General features: G+C 43.9%; 1 long non-coding RNA gene across 4 annotated transcripts in view; it reads left to right on the top strand.

Annotated features, from left to right (window-relative positions):
* LOC118177559 overlaps positions 1-22,153 on the top strand; it is a 68,068-nt gene that overhangs the window by 19,482 nt on the left and 26,433 nt on the right. For 2 of the 4 annotated variants that reach the window (XR_004755857.1, XR_004755855.1), the window contains exons 2-3: positions 10,300-10,372; positions 13,165-13,294. This is a non-coding gene — a long non-coding RNA (uncharacterized LOC118177559). Of the gene's footprint in view, positions 1-9,359; positions 9,511-10,299; positions 10,373-13,164; positions 13,295-22,153 lie in introns of those variants that run through there. The other 2 variants (XR_004755856.1, XR_004755858.1) reach the window with 2 other exon arrangements.

Here is a 22,153-nt window from a genome sequence, read left to right as displayed (position 1 = left end):
AATATCAACTCTACTAATGGTGTCAGTCCAATAGAGAGCTTCTGCTCCGTGGAAGTCACTGTCCATAATCCTTTTTTGTAGGGCTGAGGTACGGCTGCACAGAAGTATTTGCAAGGGAAGATCCACCAGTGGTGCGCAAGGTGCTTGTTCCTAATGTACCGTGAATTTCTCAAATACCTGTACAATCATCTCTTGTTTTGCTTTCTTATCGATATTTAGTATTAAGACTGGCAAATAAGAAACTTGCTTTCTCTTCCCCCCTTGTTCGTTGCCATCCTTAGGTTAGTTTCTTTTAAAATGATAAAATTCTAAATTACATTTTATTTTCTTACCAGCTGCTAACTCTCTGAGACAGATTGGGAGATCAATTATCACAGCAGTGAATGAATCTGATTTTTTCAATATAATTTACAGTAATTCCATATTCTCTGCCCAAGAAGCAAATAGTGCTGGCTTTTTTCCAAGAAATGAGCTTAGAAAGAACAACGAAATGCACAAAAACAGCAACACCACTCTAATACACCAGCAAGGACTCCTGGTCTGCCAGTGGTTGTAATACTCAAACGTTGTAAATACTCAAAGGTGGGGAGCGTAGTCCTTGTGTGCTCTCCTAAAACTTCTGTGGTAATTCTGGAATTGACTTCTGGGGCCAGAGATCCCTGCAGCTGTACTGAGTGTGTTTCTGTTTCCACAGAGGGTCACGGCTGCTGGGGTTACGCTGCCTGTGCTTCACCCAACTGCTGCTCGGAGCACCAGGAGGTCTTTGCTGGACTTCACCGACCTGTGGACCACAGTCCCAGAAGAAAATTCATCCCTGCTTCTGTTACCACTCAGCCCCCCTTGAGGATGTTTACAAGAGGTGGGTACAACCTGCATTTGCTGCTGCTGGTCTGTGATGTGGGGTCTGCCCTCTGGGATGGGGGCAGCCAAGGCAGTGGGGCCAGGCTGCGGGTGCTGGCAGAGGCCAGAGGAGCTACCCAGGGGAGCTACACATACATCCAGGGGAGGCCAACACCAAAAGCAGTTTCAGAGAACTTGTGTCACATATTGAGGATGTATGTTTAGCATGCATGTCAAATGTGTTTAAATCGTTAACAGAAACGGCATGCAAAGTTTGGGGGAAGGGGAACAAAACCAAAAAAGGCTGCAACGCTTGTTCTCTTCATTTAAAAACTCAGTAACTAAATCTCACTTTAGCTCTACCAAGAATACAAATAGTGCAATTAATTGGCAGTAATTTAGAAGTCTTTCATTTCAAAAGCCCCAGGACATGGAGTTTGAAACAATGAATCTGTTGGTGTCATCGGTGGTTCTGCACGTGGTCTAAGATGCAAGCAAGCTGGGAAAGGATTTTGCTTATTTCTCCCCTGTTATTTATGGCTTATCTTCACATAGTGAGAGAACATTTGTTTGTTGCATTAAAAATTCCTTCCCAAAGGTGATGGGATTGATTTCTCCCCATTCCATTAATACACAAAACAAGAAATTATTATATTTCTCTGTGCAAAGTGGCTCCCGAATCTAGTAACTTTAGGCTGTAGCACAAACACTCAAAGCTCTCGGAGAATACAATAGCATGAAAGAGGTCACTTGCTGGGTCACAGATGGTTGGCTTTTTTTTGCTTGTTCGGTGAATAACTGCAATTTCTGTCTCTTACGTTTGTACAATCACCATTGTCCTTTACCGTGTCTGTGATTTTCCATATTAGAATTGAGACCTCTATTTCACAAATGACAAGTTCGACTAAAGCAAACACCACACCCTGCATTTTCATGCAATTTTGAGGACGTGCTGTTTCAGTTCTGTGATAGATGGAAAGACCAACACTCTTGACTCCACAGTACTCCCTCTGCAGAGGTAGAAAGTGCTTTTGAGCATGCATGAATTGCGCACCATACTGCGTAACAAGAGAGATAGAACAATATCTCCGTAGCCAAAACGTCAGCAGAAGATTTGGTAGCTGATGTGTTATCAAATCTAAGTGTGTGTATATGAAGTGCTGTGACTGAGGCAAGACAGGTCCTTAGGTGGTTGGGGCTCTGATTCTGGGCAAGTCTCTTTGCCTTCTTAGCAAATGTTAGAGCGGGTCCAGAGGCGGCCACGAGGCTGATCAGAGACTGGAGCACCTCTGTGAAGAAAGGCTGAGAGCTGGGATGTGCAGCCTGAAGAGAAGGCTCTGGGGAGACATTGCAGCTTTTCAGTACTTAAAGGGGGCTTATAAAAGGTGGGGAGCAACTTTTTTACTTGGGCAGATGATGATAGGACAAGCGGGAATGGTTTAAAATTAAAAGAGGGGAGACTTAGATGAGATGTTAGGAAATTCTGCACTCAGGGTGGTGAGGCTCTGGAACATATTGCCCAGAGAAGCTGTGAATGCCCCATCTGAGATATCTTTAAGGTCCCTTCCAACCGAAGCCATTCCGTGACTCAGATGGAGCAACGCTGCTGTTTATGCTTAGTCTGCAAGCCAGTTAGGGCAGAGACTTGTCTGTTAGGTGCATCCAGTGCACAGTGGTGTTCTAGAATTGCTTGTGTCGTTTTGTTGTTGCCCTGTTGTAAGGAACGGTGGTAGCTGGAGTGGCCAAAAGGCCTGGGAGAGATTGTTGCTTTGTTTGGAGTGGGAGCTTGGTTTATGCACTGACTTTCACGTGCTCTGGGAAGTTGCAGTTAATGTTCTTTGTTTGCGTTAGCAAAAGCAGGATCTGACTACATAGTTTGGCGTTTGGGGATCTGCCTAGACTATACCATGTTCTGTGACATTTGCAAAAGACTTGATTGTTTGCACCTCTGAGCATTTAGGCCTATAAATATTTATTAACCTTCTCTGGCATGTATTGCAACTGAGGCAGGAATGATCTTCCCCGCGGCTCAGACCGGGGAAGAGGGGACCGCCTTCCATGAAGCAGCCGATCCCATGAAGCTGAAGGATCCTGAAGGGCGCAGGATCCGCCGCTCCCGATAGCTTAGCAACATGTAATGTACTGCGGAGCAAAAGGGACCCAGAAGAACCTTTAGGGATAAGAAAATGGGAGACAAGGGACTGCTGGAGAGTGGGAACACTCCTGAGCTCAGATGGCAGCACACCCAGACTGGAATTCACATGCAGAGCTCTGCCACTTCAGAGCTGCGTGGGCTTTGAATTGCTTTCCAGCGCCTCTTCATTAAGGTAGATTCTTTACAAGCCTCGGAGAGCAAGAGAAACTCTTCTCTTCACCTTTGTAAGAACTGCATTCGTTGGCACTAACTAATGGAGTTGTTTCCTAAGTTCCAGCTGTATAGTTCTAACACAAAGAGCCTGTTTTAAATGTCCTGCATGGCTACAAGGGGATTGTTTCTTTTGCCTGAAGTAGGCAGTTTTTGACAGTAAAATGAAAGGTTGGCAGGTGTTTCAGTGCCTCTAACAACTGGTGTTGCATGGATTATCAGGACAGGAATGGTGCAGATGCTGCATAAAGCACTTGCACAGGAAGCAGTGTCCTGGCTGCTGGTGGCACCGAGGTGTGCAGCCGGTATAAAGGCAATCGAGCTGCACGAGGGAGCTGTGCTTAAACCTGACCTAGAGGACGCAAGTGAATTAGTGGATTGACCAGGGGAGGTGGAGGATGGGGTAGAAGAAATGCTCTTAATATGTAGAGGAAACAGAAAGTAGCCCAGGTGTCTGGAGAGAAATGTTTATTAACTACTCAACATAGCAGTCAGCATCCTTCCATCTGGTATGCGCCAAGTTGAAACATCAGGGCCTGGAAGGGCACACTGGCATTTGCTAATTCAGTCTAAAAGAAGCATCCTCCCATGATTAGGGAAGCAAAGATCATGCAGAATTAGATGGAGGAAACAGGAAGCATTCTCATAAGGTAACTATTGATTATTCAATGAGCTGATAAATGCCAGGCTACAGAATAACTGCGCATCTGAGCTGCTTTGGCCTGAGCGAAGGACTCTTAAAGCAGGCACAGGCTTAGAGCTGAGAGCTTTGTGAGCAGGTTGTATGCAATCCCCAGTCACCCAACCTCTGCTCCCAGCAGAGCACCTTTGTGTCAGTTGCACTGCATCAGAAGGTGACCTGTCCTAGGGCAAATCAAAACCCTGTTGGGCTGTTCTCTAGCAAACTGCAGTATAAATAGCTTTTTCTTTATCCCTATGTTGAACTATGGGTCTGTTTCTTCTGACAGTATTTCTAGGGCTCTACAGTGACATTTATTCACCTCTCTCTGCTCTAACATCACCTGAACTGTACTCTGTGCTCCAGGGTTTCTGAGCACCAGTTTCAATGGTGCTAAATCATGGGCCCCAATTCTTTGTCTCCTCAAACAGCTCCCCTGTAGCCCTGCAGAATATAAGCAACAGTTGATCCTGATTTATTGTGTTATTACAAAATGCAGAGGATTGCGGTCCTCTGCACAGAGAAGACCAAATGCTTTTTTGTTTTACTTCACTGAAATCTTTGGCTCACCTGTCTGGGCTCTTTGGGCACAGTGTGAACAAGGATGCCTTCTCTCATATGCCTCTGTCTCTTAAGGATGCTACAGATAGAGACCCGCTCAGAAAAGTAAAGCATTGTAATAGTTTGAGGGGGGAAAAAGGGTGAAAGACCTTTATTGGATATTCAAACATTAGGGCTAAAGAATATTTTTTGGACAAAAACCTAGACTTTATGCAAATTCTGGAATAGAAAAATAATTTTAGCTGTGCATCTCCTAGGTTGAATATATTTTTAAATCTATAAAGAAGCAGCTGATCTCACATCCTTTTCTTCCACCAGTTTTGTTTTCTGTGCATGAGAATACTTTTTCCTAACCGAGGAGCCCTGATATTGTACAAAGCTTAGTTCTCTAAGAAATCTTGCTCTGTCTCTTGTGGTCTGTAATGCTGCTAACCAGAAGTCTGCACTGGTACAAGGACAAGGCAAAAACTGACGAACTTCCATTCCCTCTCCTGTTGTCTTCTCTCCTTCCCTCCTTGAAGCCAATTTATCCATGGTAACCCTATTTGCTGTTGTGCAGCCCGAACACAAAGGATAACTGCAGGAAATGTGAGAGATTAACAAAATTGTTACATTCCAGGGCTTTATGACCCACCAAAGCACAGACCAAAAGGAACATTAATTTACTCGGTTCTCTATCGCAATGCATGTAAACGAAGATCACTTAGAATGTGGCCCCAACAAAAGTGCATCTATCATTGGCTGGAGCCGTGGTGGTAGCAGGTAACTCTCCTGTGCAATTCAGCAGCAGTTGGTGCTGGTTGGGACCATTCACTGGAACAATTTCCTTGTCGTTGTTTATTTTAACCTTGGATTTTAGCTAAGGGGTCGGAATTGGAATAGAATTGGGGGAAAAAAAGCAGTAGGAATCTGAAAAGATGTAGACAACACACAGCAAATGGAAATTGCAGAAACATTTTGATGTTCATATGCTAATTGCATCCCACTTCCTTGCAAACCGCAATCACTTCATTGTTTTTGTGCTGTGTGTTTTTTGAAAAGATTTCATTGAAGCCTCCTTAATGAGGCAGACACAGAGAATGAAAGAGGTAGGTTATGGATGGAAATTTCTTCTGGATGCTCCACGTTAATTCTCCTTTGATTTCTTACTAAGTAAAGTTGTTCACTTTACAGGCAGAAAACAAATTGGTTTAACTGAGAGACCAGCCAAGTCCAAACCAGCATCCTAGAAGCTAGCTGTGCTCCTTTTGCTGTGTGCCAGCACTAAGCAGGCTTTTAGCTGTTTTGCTTAGCAGGGGTTTGCAGCTCTGCTTCTGGGTTGGTATGAGGCTTCTTTGCCCAGAGTTCTCAGTTTTTGTTTTGAGTTTAAGACTTAAAGAAAAAAAAAAAATAGACAATCCCTGATTTCTTTTTTTTTCCTGATTTGACTTCTGGACTATGTGGTTTCATCCATTTCTTCTTCTGCTTTATCCTTCTGTTGTCTGACTCTGTGTCTTTGGTATCCGTCATTCCAAAACCCTTTGACAAATGTCTGGCAACTTCTTTGAGTTGGTTGTGATTTGCAGCTGGATAAGGAAACCTGAAACAAGGTGGAGGAGTGGCAGCCTCTGCTCCTATAGAGAGGTTGGCTGCAATGCTGCTGAAGTATCTAGCAGGAAAGAAGACAATTGGGATGCATTTGAGAAGAGCCTGAGGAAGATGCCCTGGGAAACCCAAAGCCTCTGGGAGTTGATGCATGTCCTGCAGCAAGTACTTGCTGAGTAGTGGTGCCGGATGGCGTGGCTTTGCATCACGGCAGTGAAGTGCTCAAGCGTGGCTTGTGGTTTATTGGTATAATCCTGATGTGCCTCAGCTTGGTGAGGGCTGCTGGAGCCCAGAGAGATGCTGCAAAAACTAGTGTGACTAGGTGCATGCTGGAAGGAGTCCTCGGTGTCATTAATTACAGTATCTATAGGCGCAGGCAGTCAGTGAAAAGGGAGTGCAGACGGTGACCCTGTGGCAGCAGTAGAACTAGAGCTCAGCAGCAATATGAAAAGCCTTTTTTTCCCTTTCTAAATGTGGTACTGCAATAAAAGTGTTTAATAAATGAGGAGAGAAGCAAATGAGGTTGTTTCCAGGGAAGGATGCTTATCACTGAGGTAATTTCTATTTTGTGTCTGTCTTGACTTTATTTATTCTTCTCTTGTTTTGCTGCTATTAGGGGAGATGGTTCAAATGAACGGTGGAAACAAATCCTACACCGTGCCTTTCTGAATCCCGCACAGGGAATGGTGCTATCTGAATAAGATAATGTGCCAACTGTCACTTCAGCAAATACACTCGGGTTGAACTAAGGACCTTAAAATATTTGTGTATCTTATGTGCCTCTATGTATATTACATCATGTAGCTTATGTATGAAATACTACAGCTGGAACTAGCAAGGTGGAGCTCCTGGCTCAATGTCTTTATCCAAGTATGCTCCCTTCCCACAAGTGTACCTTGGTAAAGATGGTTTAGTTGGAATATGAGTAAACTTCAGTCTCTAAATGAGGCCGGTCAGGAACTCCAATACTTCCAAAGTTGCTGTGGAGTTTGAACTGCTTCCCTGCTCCTACTGTTCTCTATCATATCTAACTACAGCTGATGAAATCGAAGGGGCAAGTTGGTATCTTTTTTTTTTTTTTGTCCGTACAGCAACAAAATGTATAAGAAATCTGGAATCCTGTAAAACTTCTGACCGCAATGTTTTCATGGTAAGTAGCTACAGTTTCTGAAATTAGCCTGCCATGAGGGAGAGCTCATGTCAGAACACCTCCTTCTGCTAATTTTAGCACACGCATCTTGGGAAATGATGCCACAGAGTCTGTGGGAGTCTGAGCCTTTAAGGCCAGAATCAACTGCAAGATCATCTCATCTGACAGCCAGCATAATGCAGCAATCAGCAATTGCTGCATCAGGATGGTGAGTCGTGCCCTGTCCAGGAAATATCTTACAGATACACGCAGTGAGACTCCACATGAAGACAAGTCAACCATGTTCCTAGCTGAGTTGTTTCCAGTAGCTTTTCCAAAGTCTTTGGGGTGCAGTTATCTGCTGAGATGGAATGTAGGCTTTTTTGCTGTGTAATGGGTAGACAGAAAAGTGACAAGACATCCACAGGAATGCAGTTGAAGCAATAGCCGTAGGAGGAGTTTAGGTACAGCTCCTGGTTCAGGATGATAGTCTGTGGTGAATCTCAATTTTTGTCCTGCTTTAATAATATTTAAAAATCCTTGAAACATTCTGTTGTTCCCACATGAAAACATTGTATTTGAGTGTGACTTGGCTGAGTGGGATGCAATTTGTCAAAGTCTTCATACTCATTAGCTTTCTGCTTGTTTCACTCCTCTTGATGCACCTCACTTCCACCTCCACTCCTGCTAATGCACTTCGTGTTTTCCATTGTTGAAACATGTTTTTGGTCTGATCAGGCAGAGACAGGCATTGCCATGTTTAAAGAATATACACTCTTAATTTGATGGCATTATGATCAGCTGAAGACATGTTCCTTTTGTTCATGTTTCTTTGCTTAGACACTTGCCAAGACAAATTGAAATGTAAAAATAGCTGTCCTTGTTTAAGCAATTATATTTAATAATGCTTAGAGGGAAGTGTGTTCTAGGAAACGGAAAGGGTGAGAACCAAAGGACTCTTGTGACTTTTGTCCTGGCTTTGCTACTGGGTTGGCACTTAGCTTTGATTTGATGGTAGAACAAAAAATGCCCCTGGTCTGCAGTCCAGGTCTGTGCTTACCCTGCGTGCGTGAGCTGTTCCAGCCACTGGTGCCAGTGGAGAGGACCCTAGAGGTCACCTGCTCTCTTTTTAGTGACTCTCCCAGCATAGGGGCATGTATCAGAGCTGAACTGTTAATACTGAAATGGCAAATTTAAGTGAAATGTAAGTTGCAGAGGCAAGTCTTAATTTTGTTGGGCTTCATATAGTTGTGCTAGGATGAGACAAGTGGCAGGTTGTAGTTCTCTAGCTGCTGAAGTTAGAGAACTTGAATTTTTTTCATCCTGTTGTATTCAATCTTACTTAGACTCTAATGTCCCACGGGCAGGGATTTTCTGTTGCTTGAAGCCCAGCAGGACCTGATTTCAGTTGCATTCTCCTCATTACTGTAATGGGGAGGGGACTTGAACCATCAGAGAGAGAATGCTAGTCTGTAGAGGTGAAAGTCAGGTCTTGGGTTAGCCTTTAAGAGCCTATTAGATAAATAATGTCCTATGAAATAAATAAGCACATGGCCTCATTCTTTCCAGTCATGAGTTTTCCCAGCAGTGTTTCCAATCAAGTCCTAATCACTTCAAAAGCTTCTCCAGCACTAAGCTTCTGTGCAATTGTACACATATTCCCCTAGATTGTATGAAGAAAGTGACTGCTGTTTGCTACTTGTGCAACAATAAAAGATGTTTCCATAGTTAAAGAGCTCAACTGAAACCAACGGCAGCAACTACATCAACAGACACACACAAACAGCACCTGCTTCTGCTGTGGAAGCTGATCAATTGAAATCGATTCTTCCAGTGTGATGGCAAATAAAACCCCCACATTTTCCAGGCTCTCGACACAAAGCTTATGGTATGTCATGTAAAATATTTATGCTAAACTCATTTGGAAGCTGTAACTTATTATCCACAAATGAGTTCAGAACCTTTTCAAAAGGCATTTTACTTTTGAGCAGAAAAGTGCCTTACTGTCTTCAGCGCTCTGGGGTTTGAATGCACGCACGCTTACTTCATCTACCCAGGAATAATTTGCTTTTTGGAGAATGATGTTAATTTTTTAATTTTGTTTGGGAAGTCTAATTCATTTTATGTTTTTCCTTCTACATGCGTTCTTTTGCACTAGTGAGTAAATTATTTATTCTTTTAAGAGGAAAAATATTCCAGTCTTGAACTGGGGAATGAGCTTTGAATTTCCTGCTCCTTTTGCCATGGATTCCCTGGGTTTCCTTGAACAGATTTAGCTGCTTATTGGAACTCAGCAGGGTTTCATTATCAGCAGATGTGAATCTTTTAGAGTTCAATTAAATCATACTCACTGTCTGTCTGTCCTGTAGATGAAGACTCTTGTTATCTTTATTTCGCAGTTATAGGAACCAAGAGGTTTAAGGGCCCACCTACAAAAGAATATGAAATTATCCAAAGGCAAAGATGAAGATTTGTGGTTTTTCTTCTCTTTATGGGAACAGCTTGCTTTGAGTGAAAGTCTCCTGCCAGCCACAGATGTGCAGTTGAGTAATGTAGTTAACACTCGTCTGTCCTCTGTGATGCTTTATCTTCACAGAAACCCTTTGCAGGGGCTCAAGGTGATGACAGTAATTTCCATCTATGTTAGTTTAAGGCTGCTTTTGCTTTCTGGAAAGACCTCAGATTTTTGTTGTTGCGAGCACAGCTCCTTTATTGACCTGACCCACCCTTTAGGAAACCTTTCTAAATTGCACAAAATAATGATCTGATTTGGTGGTGGAATTTCCTTTCCCTTCATTGGAAGGACACCCCTCCATCAAAGAGGGCCCTTTGCTGCATCTCCAGAAACATCACTGTGGTAGGAGGATTTTGCAGAAGTGATAAATATGCTATTTTCATGGTTTTAATAATTAAAAATGCACTTAAATCCTTCTGCACACATTATAGAAAGGTCTATTGCATTTGTTCTAGCCTCTCACAGATCCTTGAGGTTTTATGGGCGCTTTAAAGCAGAAATAAAGATCCTTTTTTATATCCAAAAAACAGATGTCTCACAAACTGCCATCCTATTCCCCACAACTGTAGTTATTTTCTCTTTAAGATGTTACATCTGGACCACAGTCCTTTGCCTTTTCTTTCTAGAGATGTGCAGGCTTAGAGCAGGAGTCTCCTGCTCCCCTCACCCCAGAGGTCAGCGCGGTGTTTGGGAGCAGCGGTGAGTGGTGGTGCTCTGTTCCAGAGACGCACACGCAGCAGGGCTGTGCCCGTACGCTTGCCAGGCTGAGCAGGGAACTCCAAGGACTGGAGCAGCTCCTCGGCTGGCCCCGTGGACTCCTCGCTCTCACTGTCCCATGTCCAGGCTGCGGGAGTTCACAGTGCAGAAGGACAGGCTGAGCCTAAAAGGGGTAGGGACACAGCCTGTCCCCCTTCCATGGATGTTCACAATTCCTTTGTTCCGTCTTGGTCTGGTGGATTTGCTGTCTTCCCATGCCTGCTGACCTACACTGAGGTACATAAAAGCATCCATGGGAATCTCTTGTAAAGACAGACGTCCAGCTTGAAACAGAGTTGTTCAGAGAGGTCTGCCTCCATCTTCCTCCCCATGTCCTGCATAAAACGTACCTAGCTGACGTGATTGTGCTCCAGCTCAGAAGTAGGTTAAATTGTAAATACTTGCAATATGGCTGTGGCAAGGACCTCTTTGCTTCCATTTTCCATCTGTATAATGAAGATAATTCTGTCCTGCTCCTGAATGGCAGCACTAATAAAACTCACGGGTCCTGCAAGTATCCAGATCAGTGCGGTTTTGTTTCTGAAATTATTCTGGCACTGCAGGGAGAGGAGGTAGCTAAGAGCACTGAAGTAGCAGACATTACACCATTAGCTTTGAGTACTTGATTGGACTGCAGAATATCAAAAGATAAAAAAAATGCAATGAATTCAAAGAAAAGTTCTGTTCTGCAGAATCATTGTATCAGAACAATGTATATGCAGCTAGTTGTGAGCTCTACACAAGAAGTCTCCTGGAGAAATAGAAGTGATGTATCTAGGCTGTTTGGAATATATATTTGTTTTCATTATCACTCTTTGGCAGAAAACGTCCTCCAAAGGAAATAAATACATGAAAGTATTAGATGGGAAAAATTGGTGATTTTTACAATCTGCTTTCCTCCCACCTTGCTTTTTTGTATTTGTGTTCTGTCTTGTTTTAGAAGCTCTGTTTCATTTATAATGAAGCTTCTTGAAGCTTGATTGGCAGCTGAGGACAATTTGCAATATACCAGCTGCAGTATAAAGGCACTGTGATGAATGGCTTAGGAAAACACAAGGAAAGAAAAATACCAATTTCAGTAATGGGGTAGGTTGTTGACAGAAGTTGCTTTGGTTCAATTTAAGTTCCCTCTGCTGTGAGCAGGCTTGGTGTGAGGGGCAGCTGGTGGCACAACCGCAGCGTGCACATCACTGCCACCACACACTTGTGACCCCCAGGTTAGTCTTCTAACCTTGAGCTGCTTCACCCCCAAACTGCAGGCTGCCACCTACACGTCCAGTTCTCCTCCGTGCCCGTTGAACTGATTCCTGAGCACAGGGCACACCTTTCTGGCATTCCCTGTTCAAACTGCTTCTGCCGTTTGACTTAAGTATAATGGAAAAATCTGTGAAGCTCAGCGTGTCAGGCAGTGGGAGTGCAGGCAGGATGGTGGATGGTATACTGAATCGCGGGAGGAATCTAATATTAAAGCAGATAATTAAAATAGAAAATAAACTGAGAGACTTTACTAGAAAGTTAGTTTTCAGCAACTGAATTGGGAATAAGGAACACAATATGCTAGCATTGCCCCTTAAGGGAAGGATGCAGATGAAATTCCCCCTGAGCAAAATAATGAGGTTAATTGGGGAGGCACAGCTATTCTTATTGGGGAACACGGGAGGCCAGCATATTATTGTCTTGGCAAAAGAGACTCTGATGACCAGCTGGGACTGATGGTTTTTTAAAATAAAGTTATAATAAGCAGATCAAACTGTCTTTGTGCAGTAAATAAACATGCCAAAGCATGGAGGGGAACATGCAGGAAACTTCTGTGCAAAATTACATCCTAAAAGAAGCCATTGCCTAAAAAAATACAAAACTGCAACCTGCAGCTGCGGCTCTTGTGCTTCTCAAGAGACTTTGTATGCTCCTTAGAACATGTCTGGGTGATGAGGAACATTTTCTGATATGGATTGATAGGTCATAATCTGGCAAAATGTCACGACTGACTTTGTTCTCAAAGCTATGAGACTTGTGCTACGGCTGTGGTGTGAGTGTCCTGGTTTCAGTTAGGACAGTTATTTTCCCTCCTAGTAGCTGGTAGGGTGCTATGTTTTGGATTAGGATGAGAAGAGTGCTGATAACACGCTGATGTTTTAATTGCTGCAGAGCACTGCTTACACCAAGCCAAGGACTTTCCAGCTTCTCGCTCTGTCCTGCCAGCGGGCAGGCTGGGGGTGCAGCAAGAGCTGGGAGGGGACAGACCCAGGACAGCTGATCCAAACTGGCCAAAGGGGTATTCCATACCATCTGATGTCATGCTGAACAATATAAAGGGGTGGCTAGCCAGGGTGGGGGGTCCGGCTGCTCGGGGTTGGGCTGGGCATCGGTCAGCGGGTGGTGAGCAATTGCATTGTGCATCAATTGTTTGTACATATTATTATTATTATCATTATTATTTTCTATCTTAATAAACTGTCTTTATCTCAACTCACAGGCTTCACTTTCCCGTTTCTCTCCCCCATCCCAGAGAGGGAGGGGGGAGGGTGAGCGAACGGCTGTGTGGTGTTTAGCTGCCAGCCGGGTTAAACCACAACAGTGAGGCAGTGACAAGAGCAAGAAACTTGGATTCAGAGCCTTCATGAACACACCCTTGGCCTGCAATGCAGTGCAGCTTGGGTCAAAGATGCTTTCTTTCCCCACCTGCTGTGCTGCTGTGCTGTGCACTGCTTCCAGCTCCCTCTCTACCCTTGCAGAATGAAACCTGCTCGCAGCAGTGTCAGGTCCTGGCCTCGGCAGGAGCACACGTGGGAGAACCTTTGGCAAGGAGAGAAGATTTGCCCGATGACACTTCTGGCTGAGCAGTGACTCGTTCAAGTCCGTGAGGTAAGTCTCATTTATGGTGCTGGTGCAGAGGGGTGAGAACGGATCTTCTGCCCTGCTGGAGCTGTGCAGGCTGCTGCCTTTGGAGCAGAGACTTGGTCTGTATCTGTGGATGCAAAGTAGTTCACGTGCAACACTTAGGACATTTAAAGTAAAAGAGCATTTATGCTTGAGGGAAAAATGGACCATGTGAATGTCTTAAGTGACTAAAGGGAAGGGACAGCAAGCCAAAGGGAAGGGGTAGGAATGTATGGAGTAAGGAGAAAGCATCTTCACCATTCTTCGTGACAAGAGGAGTAAAGCATGTTCTCTCCTCACTCAAATTAGATGTATTTTTTTTGTTTTAATACTTGCTAATATATGCTAAGCTACCCCTGCTTTTCAGAAATTGACAGTTAGGTGCCACTGCTGCCTTCAGTCACCCTGGAGTTAGGGGGAAGGTTTATTTTTAAAACTTCAGCATGGCATGATGGTGAGAAAGTATTATATTTATTTCACCTGGAGAGAAATTGCAGAGTAAGCCATGACTTGGTTAAGAGCAGAGCTGACTTTGCATTCCCTGAAGTCCAAAACAGGTTGAGATGTGTGTTTGAGAAGGGGGGAGACCAGGCCTGCTTCTCAAGTGTGATCTGAGGGGCAGGAAATCAGGCAGGCAAGGAGAGCAGCTTTGCCTTGCTCCACTGTCCTTTGAGAGAGAAGGGGAGAAATAGCTTAATTGCACAAGCCTTGTGGTCCTCCATTAGTATAATCGCAGTAGTAGAAAGAAGGGTGGTCGGGTCAAGCATTAAAAAGCCTGAAATGGTGAAAAGAGACACCTCAAGCTACAGCAGCTTTGGAAACAATTCTTCAGAAGTGGGTCAAAAGGGATAACCAACACATCGTGCCATGCTCTCTACTTGCGCTGATAATAGTCTGAGGGATGAGAAATTGACCCGTCATAATATGGTACTGTTACATGACTCTTCTCATCTAGATGGCAATCTATAAAGATTTCAAATGCTTAAAAAAAATAAAATAATAATTAAAAAAAAAGTGCTGCATTAATCCCTTCCAAAGATGCAGGAAGTAAAGCAAAGGAATTAACTGAAACTCGCCCAGAGCATTCAGAAACCTGTCCCCACCCAGGGGGTCTGTCCTGGCACTGGCACGCCACGTCTCCCTGGCAGGATTGTGGAGAGAAGGGAAATCTTTAAGGTGCTCTTTAGCTCAAAGTTATGTTACTGGGTTTTGGGCTTTGTTTGTTTGGGTTGCTTTTTTTGTTGTTTTGTTTTTCACTTCCTGTGAAAACCCTTAATGGAAATAACCAGTTTTTCCTGGTGTGGCAATAAAAGCTATTCTGAGGTGTGGACATGACACATCAACAAAACTAGCGTTTTGTCTGCCTTTCAGTGAGCAGTTTCCATGGGGTCTGTGCCCCGCACCAGGTTCCCTGTGATGGAAGATGGTCTTGTGGTTTGCACTGCCTGCACTTTGCAGCAGACTCCAGTAACCTACTGGGAATGTTCGTCTCTGGTCTCCCACCCGGCTGTGCACACATCCATAATCAAGCTGATGTGACACCGCTGAAGACCCTCGGTGCTTTCACCTGGGAGGGCAGAACACAGGCTGAAGAAATGCTTGTTGCCAATTGCAATGCTGTTGGTACCTTAGTAAATGATTTTTATTGGCATGATCTGCACCTCTAAGAACATCATGTAACCTTAATCTGCTTTAGGTAGTTGGTTTAAGACATTTACAGCATTTCCTTTGCTTAGTTCTGTTTTTCTTGATCTTGTTAGTGTCTTGATTTTTAACAAAAGAGGATTCAATGTTTCACTTGTAGTGAATATGCTTAAAATAGTCTCCTGGAGAAGGAAGACAACTGTTTAGTTCCTGAGAGCCCCACCACATTGCACCCCACAGCAAATAGTCACGGAAGGCAGATGCAAGGAGCCACTGAAGTTGTATCAAAATTTAAAATGGGACATGCCTCAGTTCTGGCAGATCTTCCTCTTGACACTTTTAATTTCAAAAAAGCACCAGAGGAGATTGACTATTTTTTCCTTTGGCTTATTTTTCAGTTAAAAACTAGAATTTTGCTGCTAGATTATTTTTAGCTGGTAGTGTTACAGGGAATAGCACGGTCTGATCTCAAGATGTTTGGCAGGCTTTCTTATTACCTTTGAAAAATCTGGGTAGGATGTGATCTTTGTTATGCTGCTATGAATTCAGGGGGTGCAGACTCGGAGGTTTTTCTTTGCAATGAGAGACTTCCTTGCACTACAAGAAATGCAAATGCAATCATCCAGCTATACCTCCCCTCCAAAACAATCAAAGTAGCTTTTAGAGATTGATGTACAAGAAAGAGAAAAAAAAATAAATAAATCAACCTTACCAAAGTAGTAACTAAGCCAAATCATATGAAAGCACTGACCCTAAGTAAATAAATAAGCCACAGACAAAGAAATGGCATCTACCCACCACTGCCAACGCTGAGTGGTAGGATGAAATAATATCAGTTTAATTTTGGTTTTATGATTGTGCATCTTGGTATGCATGTCTTTAGTGTTGGTTTTAAAAATCGTATCTTTGTGTTTATTGTGATATAGAGTACCTTCAAAGCAGTTGCAAGGAAAAAGGGGTCATTTTTGACTGAAGCATATACCATAGGGTAAGGATTAGCTCAATCTGTCCTTCCTCTCTTAGGACTTTAACACAAAGGGAAAACAAGATTTTAAGCTTTTGAACATAGATTCAGTGACAGTACATGTACATTTTTAAGGGACATTAAGGTCACTGAACATTCATTCTTAGAGAAAGTGTCATACTGACAAGACAATTATTGATTTTTTTTTCTAACCCAGAGGTGTTCTCTTCCTTCGTATGTCTGTGTTTGTACATATTATATTCTGCTTTTCCCTTTTCTTTGGACTTCAACCCATTGCCATTTTTAGGTGATTTAAGTCATTAATCATACAACGTCCGAAGGTGCATCATGCAGCCCTGTAAAAGAGAGCCCGTAGTGCCCAGGGATGCAGGTTCCTACACCCTTGGGGAACATGGCTCAGTCACATCAGTGAACTGTTTGATGGTGTGGACACAGCTGATCCCAGGAAGAAATGTGTGGTCAGTGGTGGTCTGAGTCTTGGGGCTGGGCTTTAACTGGTGAATGATTTAAGCTGAAAGAGAACATTTGGGAATATCAGCTCTGAGCAGGAGGTGATGAGCTAGGATGACTCTTGGAGGTGGAGAAAGCAAAGGTTTAGGCTGCAAAGGGCTGAGAACTGTGTTCCTCTGATGTTGCTGATCTAGCAGTGGGTACAACATTAACCATAATCAGCTAAAATTTTGCTAATTCTACATACAGGCATTAGAGGGTCAGTCGGTGCAAGTGGAGTCCCCAGTACCTGCTGGAGATCTGAGCAAGCCACGTGTCAGCCCTGCCTCTGCATGCTTCCCTCTAGCTGTCGGGCTCTAGCCACATGCTTACTACAGGCTTCTACTCTCAAAGAGCCAGTGTAGCACTTTATCTTCTCCTGCTGAGGCACCCAGTGTCTCTATTAGCTCGATAATTACTCACCAAAGTTCCTGTTTTCGTAGCAGTGATAACAGTTGTTAATCACATGCTGTGCTAGGATTATACCTCCTCTGCCAATCCCATGCTTTATTCCGAATTTGACACACGCCAGCCAGGGATGTAGATTAATGTAACTGCAGCAAGTCATTAAGTTTTATTTATTGTGGGTGTGAAGTGTGTGAAGATGGAAGCCACAGTCAGAGATGTCTAATGAGGAACCACAACAGTCTTAGGGACCACCAGGTTCATTCTCCATAGTTTTTTATCTGGGGAGAGAAACACAGCATCAGAGAAACAGCGTGAAGATGGGCATAAAGATCAGCAAGCAGCAGAGAAGCAAAAAGTCAATACGGGGTTGTTGATAAATCCCTGAAACTGGGAACTACTTGCGTTAGGTCATGAGAAGTACAAATGCCATACAGGCTAGATGTGGTTTTCTGAACTGGGGGACCAAGTTGATGTAACTAGTGAAATGGCAAGTGAGCTGAAGCCACAGGAAGCACTGCTTATTAGAAGAATGTCCTCTAAAAAAGCTCCATTTCAAGTCCTTTTGTGTCAAGCAAAGGAGTAACTCTGCATTCTGCCTATCTTAATACCGGCTCGGAAAATAAAAGGTAGACTACCCAGACAAATAGCTCGCATATCTTTTTATAGAAAGGAAAAATTCATAGTAGGTTGTTTTGTATTTATAGGTGAAGCATCTTTCAGTTTCACCAGCATAAGATGGAGAACTGACTCCTGTCTGACTTGCATCTGCCTAGCCATAAAAGCAATTTAAAATATGTATCTGTCAGCAGAGTGATTGTATTGTATGAATATCTCACGCTGCCCCTGAACATACACCTGCTGTGTGGCAGTCAATCATAAAACATCAAGTCTGAGATGTTGTGTTATTGCTCAGTATTGTTTATTGCAAAGTACAATATAGTGGAAGCAGGGCTGAAGGGTCTGTAAAGTTCAAGTGATAAATGAGAAGAGTAACTTCAGAGTTTTTGGAAGAAAGATTTCAACAAAATCTGAAGTGTAGAGAAAAATACTTCAATTCTCAACTTCATATTGATGGTGGTCCACGTCCACAGTCCTTTTAGAGCCTACTCCTTAACAGCATTTGTCTAGGCAGGAAAATGCTAGCCAAAATGTAACACAGGACCAGAAATTCTCCCTGTGAGAGTACAGAGCTAGTTTCACGGGTGGGAAATACTCAATAGACCTGAACTGATTATGGACCTAGTCCCTTTGTATATCTGGTCTAAACAGAGATATCTAAATTTCAGTTAGTTCTTGCCTTCACTCACCTGGAATACTCTGGAGGGTTTCTCATGCAGCCTGATGTTCTGTTCAGGTAGCAGGAATGTGGCTTGGTGACAGGAAAACCTCCTGCTGAGCTTCCCCATCATGTGGGTGGTTTGGAGATGCAAACGAACAAGCAATTCAGATGAATGTTTCAGTAACTGGGGAGAGTTGCTGGTGAGGAAAAGAGATTTTTTTCTTCATTCACCTGCGAAAGAATGCCCTGAGCGCATCATATCCAGCTTTAAAAATACAACATGCTCGGCTAGTTGAGCAGTAAAATATTATTCAGCAGCGAGCAGTATTCCCCCTTCAGTTTCCTGTGCTCATTGCCTTTTAAACATCAACAGCGCTGCAAGCTCCCCAGTCATACAAGGTGTCTTCCCCTGAAAACCAGGAAGAAAATCCTGGGGAAGACCGCTTTTGTCCAGTGCACAGGAGAGCAAGACTCTGTTCCCTTTAGGTGGTCCATGAATTGCCACAGGGAGCAAGGAGGGGAGCGAACGGGGCGCTGAGGTGATGGACTCTGCTGGGAGCCACTGGCTGAACTTTCTTCTAAGGGTTTGTCCAAAGCAAAATGCAGAGGTGTTGGGGGTGGGGGAGGAAAAACAAACAAACAAACAAAAAAAGCACAGCTCAACAACAAAATGATTGCTGCAGGGAAAGAAAAAGCAGCTTCTATTGAATGATGCTGGCACAAATGAAAATAATTTTCTTCCCCTTTTGACTTAATTTTTCCTCTGCTTGCATTTTGCATAATAAGGCTATAGATGCACTGGGGTTGCTGTTTTGGGCCAAACTATGGGGCAGTTTGTCCTTCTCCCTCTCCTGCTCTTGCCTAGCAGAAGAGCTTTTCAGGCCAATTCCGATGGACCTGGTTATGACACGGTGGACCCAGCCAGCACATTTTGGCTGCAGGAACTGGTCGGCTTTGAATGTTGTTTGGCAGCGCTTATTATAAATAGAGTCTAGGGTTGGTTCTTTGGCTCTGCAGCATACAAATATAGATTTGTTCACTATCCCTGGGTCATAAAAATCGCTTTAAGGCTGCTCTCCAAACAGAGAGGATCATTTTGAGAAACCTCTTTGTACTGTGCCTGTGTCTGCCTCCCCTGGATCAATGGCGAGGCATCCTGCTTTATTATTTCCCTTCACATGGCATGGGTGGGATGAGGGAACGACTGCAGGGAGCACTTTGGGTTGCCAAGGATGGTTTTGTCAAGTCTCTTTCTGTTTTCCCCTTTATCTCAGTGTATCACGAAGTCTTTTGCTGACCAGCGAAGGTGACCACCTGTCCCATTCTTACCTCTCCCAGGCCGTTTCTGTTCAGACCAGCATGAGGTTGCTCAATTAGGTCTTACCAGGAAGCCTTCTATAGCCAGGTCTGAGTCTCTCTCCCCAGGGTAGAAGTGATGCTTGGTGAAAAGGGCTGTAAAAGCGGCTCAGGTAGTCACAACTGGAGCTGAGAGATCACCTGTCTTACAGAGAAGATTCTGGTGTGTAATAAGTCCACTGGAGATGTCTGTTCCTATGACAGGGTCAGGAGGGATTGCCAAGAAACCAAACCTGAAGGCTTTGATATCTTCCTTTTATCCTTTGCAGCAGCAGCAGTCTGCAGAGAGCGGGGGGCGAAAAAGGAAGGAGTAATCAGGTTGGGTGAAAACAGGCAGCACGTTCACAGCTGTGGCCAGCCAGCTGAAAATCCTCAGATTTGAAGATGAAACGTGTTGTCTCCTGCGTCTTTGAATGCAGTGTGCAGCGTGTCACTCACGGCAGCCTTGCTGAGGAGCCAGACCCACGTCCTTTCCTTGCAGCCACCTTTTGTTATGATCAGGCTCCTCTCAGTGTGAGAGGGAAGAGGTGCCCCTTTACAGCAGGGTGACTGTATAAAGAAATTAAGAGCTTTGTTATTAACCCCTTACACAAGGCCCAATATAAGCATCTGTGGAAAGAAATAGCCACTAATTTTATGTAGTATTAAATATTCCACTTTACTCAACATATCAGTGGTCAAAGTATTGTTCGCTATTGCTACCTTACTCAGAAATTGACTTTTCACATTAAGATCCTCAGCCCTAGCAAAATAACACCCAGAGTAGCCCTATCTTACAGCTTCAAGGCAAAGAGATATGTCACTGCACATACTTTAAAGCAGGGACGAGTCTAATCAGAGGCAAAATCAACTCCTGTCTCGGTGCTGTGGTGATGTTGACTGTCAATTACTGCACAGGAACGCTGGCTGCCTTTCTCTTTACCCTGTAACCTTATTGCCCAGCATCTGCAAAGCAATGGTAATTTGCCAAATATAGGAGTTGGGATAAACAAATTTGTTATGTAACTTCTCAGTTGCCAGGAAATGTGATGATTTTTGACTTCTGCCGTCTGACTGGAGTAATGGATTCAGGACAGAGAAGGTGCCTACAGAAATGAGTGGCATTCACTTCTTTTGGGATGTAGTTGACATGGTAAATATACTTAAGGCCAAAATCTGCAGTTCTGGGACAGAGCCAGTTATTTGCCCTTAACATTGCTCATGTTTACCGTGATAATTTACTAGAGCAAACTGCTTAATGGTTGCCATCCACAATGCCCCGAGCTACCTGGCTGGGACAGACAGAAGCCTCCCTGTTATTCACAGGTGTCCCTTGGGATCTGTCTGAGAAATCTGCCACCCTGACACATTCATTAGCAACGCATAAAGGTTCTGAGCAGGATTACTAGTGGCTCCTTTTTCTTTTGCATCCTGTGGCTGAATTCCTAGTCCTACATATGGACGTAGGAGCTCCTGTTCAGCCCACGCTGGGACCAGATTTGCTAGAGAGCCTTGTCCAGGTTTTTGGATGTTCACCTGCATGTGAGCCCTTATGGAAGGATTTGTGGTGACGCTGCCAAATACCCAGCAGTGCTCCTGGGTCACCTGGAAACGTGAATATTTGCTACAAGGGTACACTTGTACTGTGCGATTCGGCGTGCTGTGAGGATACTTAGCCTAGCTCTGAGGCTGAATTGTTTGAGGTGTGCATTTGGGCAGAATCTCACTGACATGGCAAAAGAGCTTCCATCACCCAAAGCAGGTTCTTTAGAGCCAGTCCAGGTCTGTGTGTGGCTGCCTGTGGCAGCTGGATGGCTCTAGCTGGGAGTGGAGAGCTTGAAAAATCACCCTGAGCGACTGTGCTGCGCTGGTCAGGCAGTCCCAGCACTTTGGTGTCTGGTGGTCGTTAAAGACTATTGTTGTACTTTGTGATCAAAAGGAATATTAGAGGAAGTTATTTCCATTTATGAAGCACAGGGAGAGAGCAAGAAGATGCAATCGAGTGCAAAATTTTATTTTTAAAAGCTCCTTTTGCTTAAACTGTCTCATTTCAGGGGTAGCTTAAAGTACATAATAGTCCATAGAACAGTTGGGCAGACTCGATGCAGGATGATATTTTAATGTACTTGAAAAATGACAAATAGAAAGGTTTACTTGCTTTAAAACACTTCCCATTTAAAAGGCCTACAGCTACATCTGGTACTAGATGACTTTGTAATGAACAACAGTAAACGGTAAGTGATGTCACTTTGTCTCCAGGATGTTCTGAAGTCCAGGTATCCCAAAGCACTTATCAAAGCTATTATGAAATGCTTTGAATTAATGACAAAACAGACTGTAATGCAGCGATTGTGTTAAGCACACGCTTGGATGTTATGGACCTGCTCGTGGGCTGAATCATCTGTGCCACTCTGATGTGGAGAGAAGGAAGGACTGAAGAGCATGAGCATTAGGAACTGTGCCAGCGCTGGTGCAGAATGCCCTAACGAAACCCTGAGAAGGCACCTGAGAGCAGCAGCACATGTGCTGCAGGTCAGAAACAAAAGGAATCAGTCAGACTGCATAAGGGAAGTTGCCACAGTGCCTCACCAAACCAACTGATGCTGTTCTTGGCTTATTCTGGGAAGTGCTGAGTACCTTGTATTCCTGCCTGGCATCTGCAGGGGCCAAGGGCAGACAAAGTCCCTGCAGGGCCAGATGCTCA

Source organism: Oxyura jamaicensis, chromosome 23, assembly GCF_011077185.1.
Source record: "Oxyura jamaicensis isolate SHBP4307 breed ruddy duck chromosome 23, BPBGC_Ojam_1.0, whole genome shotgun sequence".
In the NCBI taxonomy this organism is placed as follows: Eukaryota; Metazoa; Chordata; class Aves; order Anseriformes; family Anatidae; genus Oxyura; species Oxyura jamaicensis.
This window is presented reverse-complemented; position numbering and strand designations above follow the sequence as displayed.